Genomic DNA, 7,753 nt, shown 5'->3' with positions numbered 1-7,753 from the left:
CCGAGAGACAACAAGAACGAAATCTGCTTGGATTTTCCTCACACCTCCAGTGACTTCCAAAGTGCCCGGCGTGTAGAAAGGATCAGGATTTGTTGGACAAACTAAATGGAATTTTCAGTTTTCCCCTTTCTTGTTTCAGTAATGAAGCCACTCTGTGTTGTGTCTGGAATTCCCACTTTCAGACCATGAGTTCATTTCAGACCGCGCTCGACCTTGGTCGTCCCCAGAGGCCGGCAGCTCCCCGGACGCACACCCAGCTCTCAGAGCCTGCTGCCCTGCCGTAGGCTGGGAGGCATGCTGGGATGGTGGGCTCTGATGGGGCAGTGTCATTTTGCCTTCCCGTAGGCATTTAGTTTGATGCAGCAAATAGGGAATTGATACCATTTCTCCCACGTAGGTTTCTTTTTCTTTTTAACCTATATTTGAGCATGACTTGATCAACTCTTTATTTTCAATTATTTTGATTTGCAAATGTTTGTTCTGTATCTGCATTACATGTTATTGCATCTGAGTATTATCAGTCATTTTCCAAAAGAATTCATCTCCAATTTCTTAACCCAAGTCACCAGAACATTAGAAAATGAAAATGACTGCCAGAAGAGTGGTGAGGCAGGGTGACGTCCTACATTTTTAAACTCTAGTACAGCAAAAACCTCATGGCCGTTCTTCCCCCTCAAGGTCCCCCTCTTGCTTCAGACATGCCTGTCCCATTGTTCCTGCCACCGTCTGAAGAGTTCTGGAGCCCTCTTTCCTGAGGGCTTCAGTTGCCCTCTCAAGGCCGCCCTGACAGCCTGACTGGATCCAACGTTCTTATCTTGCATGGTCTTTTTGAGTTGGAGGATGAACCAGAAGTTGCATGGCACCAGATTGGGTGACTGAGGTGGAAAGGACATGCTCCTCCCTGCTGTAGATGGCACGCGGCAGCAGCGGTCACCTTACTGCTGTACAAAGAGTCCCCAAAGAGGACTTCTAGAACTGCTTTAGAACGTGGCCAGTGGACAAAATAGAAAAAAAAAAATAATGTAGTAACTGGAGAAGATGAGATCGGAAGACCAGAAAACTAGAGTAGAGTAGTACATGAATTCACCAGCATGGCACGTAGGCTACCTATATTTGCATTGAGCTAATGCAACAGAGGGAACAGTCCACATTTAAAATGTAAGCCATTACCTAACCTCACAAAGTAAGAAGTTTAAATTCTGTAAAACAAAAAATACACCTATGAAGTTTTGCTTTTAACAAAAGTGGCAAGAAAGACAGGATTGTTTATTTGAAACAAGGAGAGTATTTTGAAGGGTAACATGTCCCTACGGTGACCATTTTTTTAAAATGTAATATTCGCCTTCTGTTTTGCTCCTGTGGAAGAGCCCATCCCAGCAGACTGAGAGAAGGACTCCTGTCCAGTGCATCGATGGCCAACTGCTGTGCTGGGAAATTGCGAGCTCCGCCTGAAGCCTGGGCCACATGGTGGGCACGGTGGGCAGCCACAGACGTGTCGATGACACCAAGTTGACAACCAGCCCAGTCTGACACCCTCCTGCATAGAACCACAAGAAAATAATTCCATCAACAACCAGAGGGAGTTGGAAGTGACCTGTCCCTCCAAGGAGCCTCCAAATAAGAACCCAGCCAGCTGACGTCTTCATGTCATTGAGAGATGCGAAGCCATGGCCAGAGGAGCAATGACATAGTAAGTGTGTGCTATGTTAAGTCATTGTATTTGTAATATTTCTACAAAGTATACCTTCATTAACACAATCTGATTTCTGGGTACCTTTATTAAAGGATTGAAATATTAGAGTGTAGCTAGGGATGTGTGTGTGTGTGTGTGTGTGTGTGTGTGTGTGTGTGTCTTTGGAGTCTCAGGTCTCTTTGTTCCCCTGGGTACACTCAGTGCTGCAGTATTGATGAGGGAATTCACTCAGTTCCCCTAAACTACTCTCATGCTTCCTGTCTCTGCTGGATGCCCTGTCTCTCCCTGGCTAGTGAGGATGCTCCTGCTTATCTTCCAATCTTGGTGAAAACCCTTCTTTGGAAGACTTCTCTGAGCTTCCTTTGGGTCCCAGATGACTTCTTCCTTCCTGCCAGGGAGATATTTGAAGAATACTGTGTCAGTGTACTGACACTATTTTAGAGCTGTAGATCCACACGCATGCTTCCTCTCAAACTTGGACCTGTTCAGATAAGAGGGACTGTCACATCCACCCTGACTTACTTGCCCCTAATAAAATACACTTACGTACACCCTGGTCTCAGCTCCTCGCACACCTATGGAGGCTAAAATCTATCCAACAGCCTCTCTTGATGGCAGAAAGCTGACTGCCTAGCTACTCAAAATTCTCATCTTTCTTTTTTAACAATAAAACAGAGTTTCAAGACAGGTAAGAGAGTTCTTGTTTAGACGTAGAAGATGAATGATGGATGATAGCTTTGACTGTGAAAAATTCATAGACAAGCCTGGATAAAATCTGAATTTAAGGAACAGGACTTCTGTTCAGCAGCCAGATTTGCAACATTATACATCAGCAGAGTTTCATAAATTTCAGCTGCGCTTGTTCGAGAAATGAAATAGATAAATTATCCCAGGGATAGTTCAGTGGCTTTGGGAAGCTTCCGTGGCCCTTCTGGCCCCAGGCTGCCACTGTAACAGATGAGGCCTTTAGCCTCCTCACGTCCCTTGGCCAGGGCACCCAGCATTCTCAAACGCCTGCAAGGCGCCTCCCTGCAGGCCATTTGATTATGGAACAAAGGCTTCAAAACTAACTTTTTAAAAAGTGAGACATTTGGATTACATTTTTTTCCTAGAATATTCTTTTCAAACAAGTGTCACGACAAAGTTTATTTTTAGATTTAAAGTTCAGAAGAACTGTACGGTACTTGGCTCTCTGTGCCAGATTTTTTAGTCTTTCTCATTCTCTGTAGAGAAAAGAACTGTTAATGTTACTTTCCAAATCATTTTGATTCTGTTGAGAAGATTTGTAAAACTTCATTTTAGTACTTGGGAAAAATTAATCTCCTTTAAACACCATATCAAATATTTGATATGTAGCATAATACAGTATGGTAGAAATATAATTTAGAAAAAAGGCAACTAATATTTGGATAACATTAGAGGACGGGAATATTTTTTTCTTTGCACTTTAGAGAAGAATCTGAGAAAAAAATCTCATTACTGTCTAGGTTGCTAAATATTCATTGTGTTATTTAAGGCTGGCTTTTGAATCTTTTTGAATTGATGTTTTAAGAGTTAGTTTTTATTTAAATGCTAATATATCACATAATAATTCTTCCTCTTTTCCAAAAAAAAAAAAAGACAGAGCAAGAGAAACAGCATTAAAAGCAATATTCACAGGACAGGTGTTTCCAACAGAACAGCTCAGGAAGACCTGCTCTGTTCAGAACCGTGAAAGCATTTCCCATCTACAGAGACGGTGACGTGGAAACAGCCAGTGCAAGGGGCTTTCACTTGCGACCCCCACACAAGCAAGCCACATGCTATTTTTAGATCACACAGGGCAGCATCAACCTGTTCTCCTTCTCTGCAGTGACTATCAAAGCTGTTGAAATGGTAAAATGTATATTTCTTACCTATGAAGTTCAAACTTGTGAATTAATAAACAGGCTGGCTTGGAAGTTGTTTCCATCATTAATGCAAAGGTGAAATTGTTCTTTCATGGCGGGCGGGCCAATTAGCATCTTTAAAAGAAGCCGTCATTATGATAACAAAAAAACTTGGGCTTGCTGATGAATAATGATTTCATCTCAAAAAGCCCTTTGAAAACATTGACTAATTAATATGACTCAGAAAGCTCAAATAGAAATATGTTCTCTGCTCTTAGACTTTTAGCTTTACCGAGGCCCTTTTGGAAACAAAGAAATGATCAGTCAGAAAATTGTGTTTCTCCTCTGCCAGTTGCTGTGCAGAGTTTCAACAGTCGCTGGTGTCAGGAACCGGCACAGCCTACATTTCTCAGCCGGAAACATGTCATAAATATAATCATTGTACTTCTGCTTAATCGGATACGCGATAGAGCAAATAACCTGAAACCCTCCTTTTAAAAACACCTCAAGGGGTCACTTCCAAGGTGGACAACACCCTCTGCGAAAGACGGCTTGGATTAGCAGCGGGCGGCATCGCGGGCTCGGAGGGAAGCGGGCCGTGACACGGAGGCTGCAGCTGAGCCCCCGTCCGGAGCCTGGGCTCCTCAGGCTGCGGGTCAAAGTGTGAACTTAAGAAATAGGGCGAATTAGGAGATAATTGTCAGCCTGGGATGGCAAGGGGTGCTTCTGCTCTGGCTTAGACTCCGAGAGTGACGGAGGTTTCTTCCGGTAAGTTTAACCGGCGACACGGCTCTCTCGGGTAAGCCATGTGCACAGTCCTTCTCAGTGGAAGCGCAGCCTGAGAGCAACTCGCCACACAAACGGCTCTGATGAGGCCATAGCTTCACCACGACAGGGTTTTTGGTTTTGTTTTGTTTTTTTTTTTTAATTGATAAATCCTGTTTTGGAGAAAAATTCACAACGAAACAAACAACTGAAGGAAAAGTACTCCTGGTGAGAGTCAGCAGACATAAGGAATAGCAAGAAGTCGGAAAGTTGAATCAGTGTGTAGGAACTGAAGAGTAAGTGCGTTTGTAGCAAGTAAAGAACTATTGAAGGAGGGTAATAAGAGATAAAAGAATAAGAAGTGATGACAAAAGGAAGAGGCAAATTTGAAAATGAATCCAACAGAATGTCTGGAAATGCGAGCTGGCCATTCACACCTGGCGCTCAGTGGATGGGTTAAATTATCCACGGGAGATGGAGCTGAGAAAGCAGAAGACGTATCTGCAGCCACTATCTGGGGAGGAGCAGAGAGCAAAGCAAGAGGCGGAGAGCTGCGGTTGGAGCCAGCAGTCCTAAAAATCTGGGGGGAGGAGTGAGAAAGTGTTGGCAGATGATGGAGAACCGAGCAGGCTTAGGTGCACACACGTAGCAGCACAGCACGGAGAGGAGTAGGGAAGGAGCAGATGCTTCAGGGTCAAACTGCTCCGTGCCACAGCCAGAGCCCCGACCATAGTGCAGGGAGAGCAAAGGAGACCCAGGAGCCCTGCAGGGAGCAGGCCACCCTGCTGCAGTCCCCAGCGTGACGGCTCTTAGGGGCTCCTGCTCGGGACAAGAGTCGGGAGCCCAGTGCTGCTTGCTCCGGCTGGGAGGACTGCATCCCTGGGTGGGACTCCTGAGCCAAAGCACACAGAGTGGGTGGGCCGGGGCTCGGGCAGCCTAGTGCCCCCAGGAGGTGGGCTGTCAGGGAGGGTGTGTGAGAAGGCGTCAGGATGCCTCAGTGAGGGACCACACAAGGCGGTCACGGAGCTGGTGGCTCTGAGGTTGCCAAGGGTGGTGACTTCAGCGTAGATTGGGGATTGGGCCCAGCTGCGGCCAGTGTCCTCGGGCCCACCGTAGCCCTCCATCCAGAGCCTGAGGAATGCCCTCCTGCTATGAAGCCCAGCCCACTAGGACATTCAGTGCCGAGGGGCAGTGCTTCTGGTGGCCCTCTGTGGTCGTAGAGCACGTATGTGGAGGGAGGGTGGGATCTGGGAAGCAGCACACCCAAAAGCCCCAGATGAGAGGATGCTGAATGCGGAAGGGAGGACCGCACAGGGTGTTAGGCACGACACCCATGTGAAAAGATAATTTGGGCAAAGATCAATTGCAATGGTTAACCATTATTAGTAATGTGATAATCATTATTATCACATCATAATAATGATTCATCTAGAGGGTGCAAAAGCGAGATGGAGGAGAAAGAGTAGAAAGCAGCCCATTAAAAAAGGAAATCTTGGAAACAACCTCAATGCCCATCAACTGAGGAATGGATAAAAGGTATAGTGTTTTTATGCAATGGAGTATTACTCAGCTATAAAGAAAGATAAACTCAAGTCTTTTATAGGTAAGTGGATGCAACTAGAAACCACACTCATAAGTGAAATAAATCAGATCTAAACGTGCAAACGTCATATTGTCTCACTAGTATAAGAACCTGAAGGAGTAAATGAAACCTGAAAGGTACAATAGATATAATAAAAGGGAAAGAAACTTCCAAGGGATGAGGGAAAGGAGAAAAGAAGGAAGGAAGGAAGGAAGAAAAGAAGGAAAGAAGGAAGGAAGGAAAAATGTATATGTATATAGACATGATAGCTTGGATAATTGCATTGCTGAGGCTGGCCAGACAGCACAATGGATTAAAACACTTGCTCAGGCAGTCGCAGGGACCAGGGTTTGCTCCCCAGCGTGCTGTGCCACCCCTCCCCCCCCCCGTGTGCTGAGACAGCAAATGAGACTGGGCATGGTGCGAGCCTGTAATCCCAGCGGTTGGCAGGTTGAAAGCAGGAGAATCACTATGAGTCAGATCTACATCGTGAGACCCTATAGACCCTGCACTAAATATATTTAAAAATTGTACTGCTGATTTCTACTGGTCTATTGAAAGAAGCAGTTAATGCTTAATTTTTTCTTCTTTTTGATTTTTTGACTAATTTTGCGTGCTTATACCTGGTAATTTGCACAACTAATTTGAAGACAATCTGCACTATATCAACCGTTGTTGAATTCCTATCATTTTGTTTAGTGAAATTCTGTATTGTTTCTAATGGTTTTGTTTTTTTTTTTTACTATTTTTTATTCTTGTTTAAAAAATAAAAGGAGGCATGATAAATAACAGTAGGAGTTCTCAGAGTTTCCTTAGTGCTACAGAAGGTGGGACAAGATTACTGTGCCTCATGTGGATTCATCAAGTCTTGCTATTCACTTATATACCAGGAAAACACGCTATGACAAGGGCAGGGCAGCAAGAGCGGAACACAAGAAAACTTGATGAGCTCAGTGAACATGCGAGCAAAGGAAGTAACAAGAATAAAGAAACACAAAAAAATGGAGGGGAGAAAATGGAGAGGACATTCCATGATTAAAAATAAAAATCTAACTATAATTATTGTAAATATAATAGGTTAAATAACAGTGTTTCTTAGAATGGATTTTAAAATTCAGACAGATTCTTTTTACCTCATGATCACAAAATACAGAAAATGTTCACATTTAAAAACTTTATTATGGAAAGAACGCTGTGTCCTTCGCCTCCTTGAGACCCTCCCCTGGCCCGTAGTCCTCCCACTTTCGGAATCCTCTCTGGTGTGCTCTTCCAGAGTGTCCCTAGCTGTGGTGCCCCAGCTGTCTGGGTGTCCTGCGCTGGGTCTAAGCATGTCCCTTTCGTGGTCATCTTGACTTGGGGGCAGAGCCAGGAGTCACGTGGTCGTCGATCCAGTGAATAAGGCTGCTGATGAGACAGCGTTACGATTCCAGGGGTGTGCCGCCCTGTTGGACTGCACCTGGCAGCACACTGGCTGGTTTTCACTGTACCAGGTAAACACACTCGGGAAGGAAGAGTCCAGAAGTGCTCCAGAAAGAGGCAAGAACGGTGGGATGCAGGTGTTCAGAGAGTGGGGGAGGAGCTCAAGGGGGATTGGGAGTGATGGGTCTTTTACGGCAACAATTTTTAAAAATGGAAACATTCCAGGTATTTTGATCATATTTCAAATATAAAATAAGCACATTTCTGGTGCTTCATATAAAACCATGTCAAAAGACTCATTGGGGAATTGCTAATTTTAAAAGCACCTGGCACAGTACAATGATATTAGGTCCTTAGAGGGAAAATATTTCAAGTTTAGTTGAGCTTGAATGATAGAAGGAAGAGTGACTGGAAACTGCAGCCTAG

This window comes from Octodon degus, unplaced genomic scaffold (genome assembly GCF_000260255.1).
Source record: "Octodon degus isolate 3935 unplaced genomic scaffold, OctDeg1.0 scaffold00148, whole genome shotgun sequence".
Taxonomy (NCBI): domain Eukaryota; kingdom Metazoa; phylum Chordata; class Mammalia; order Rodentia; family Octodontidae; genus Octodon; species Octodon degus.
This window is presented reverse-complemented; position numbering follows the sequence as displayed.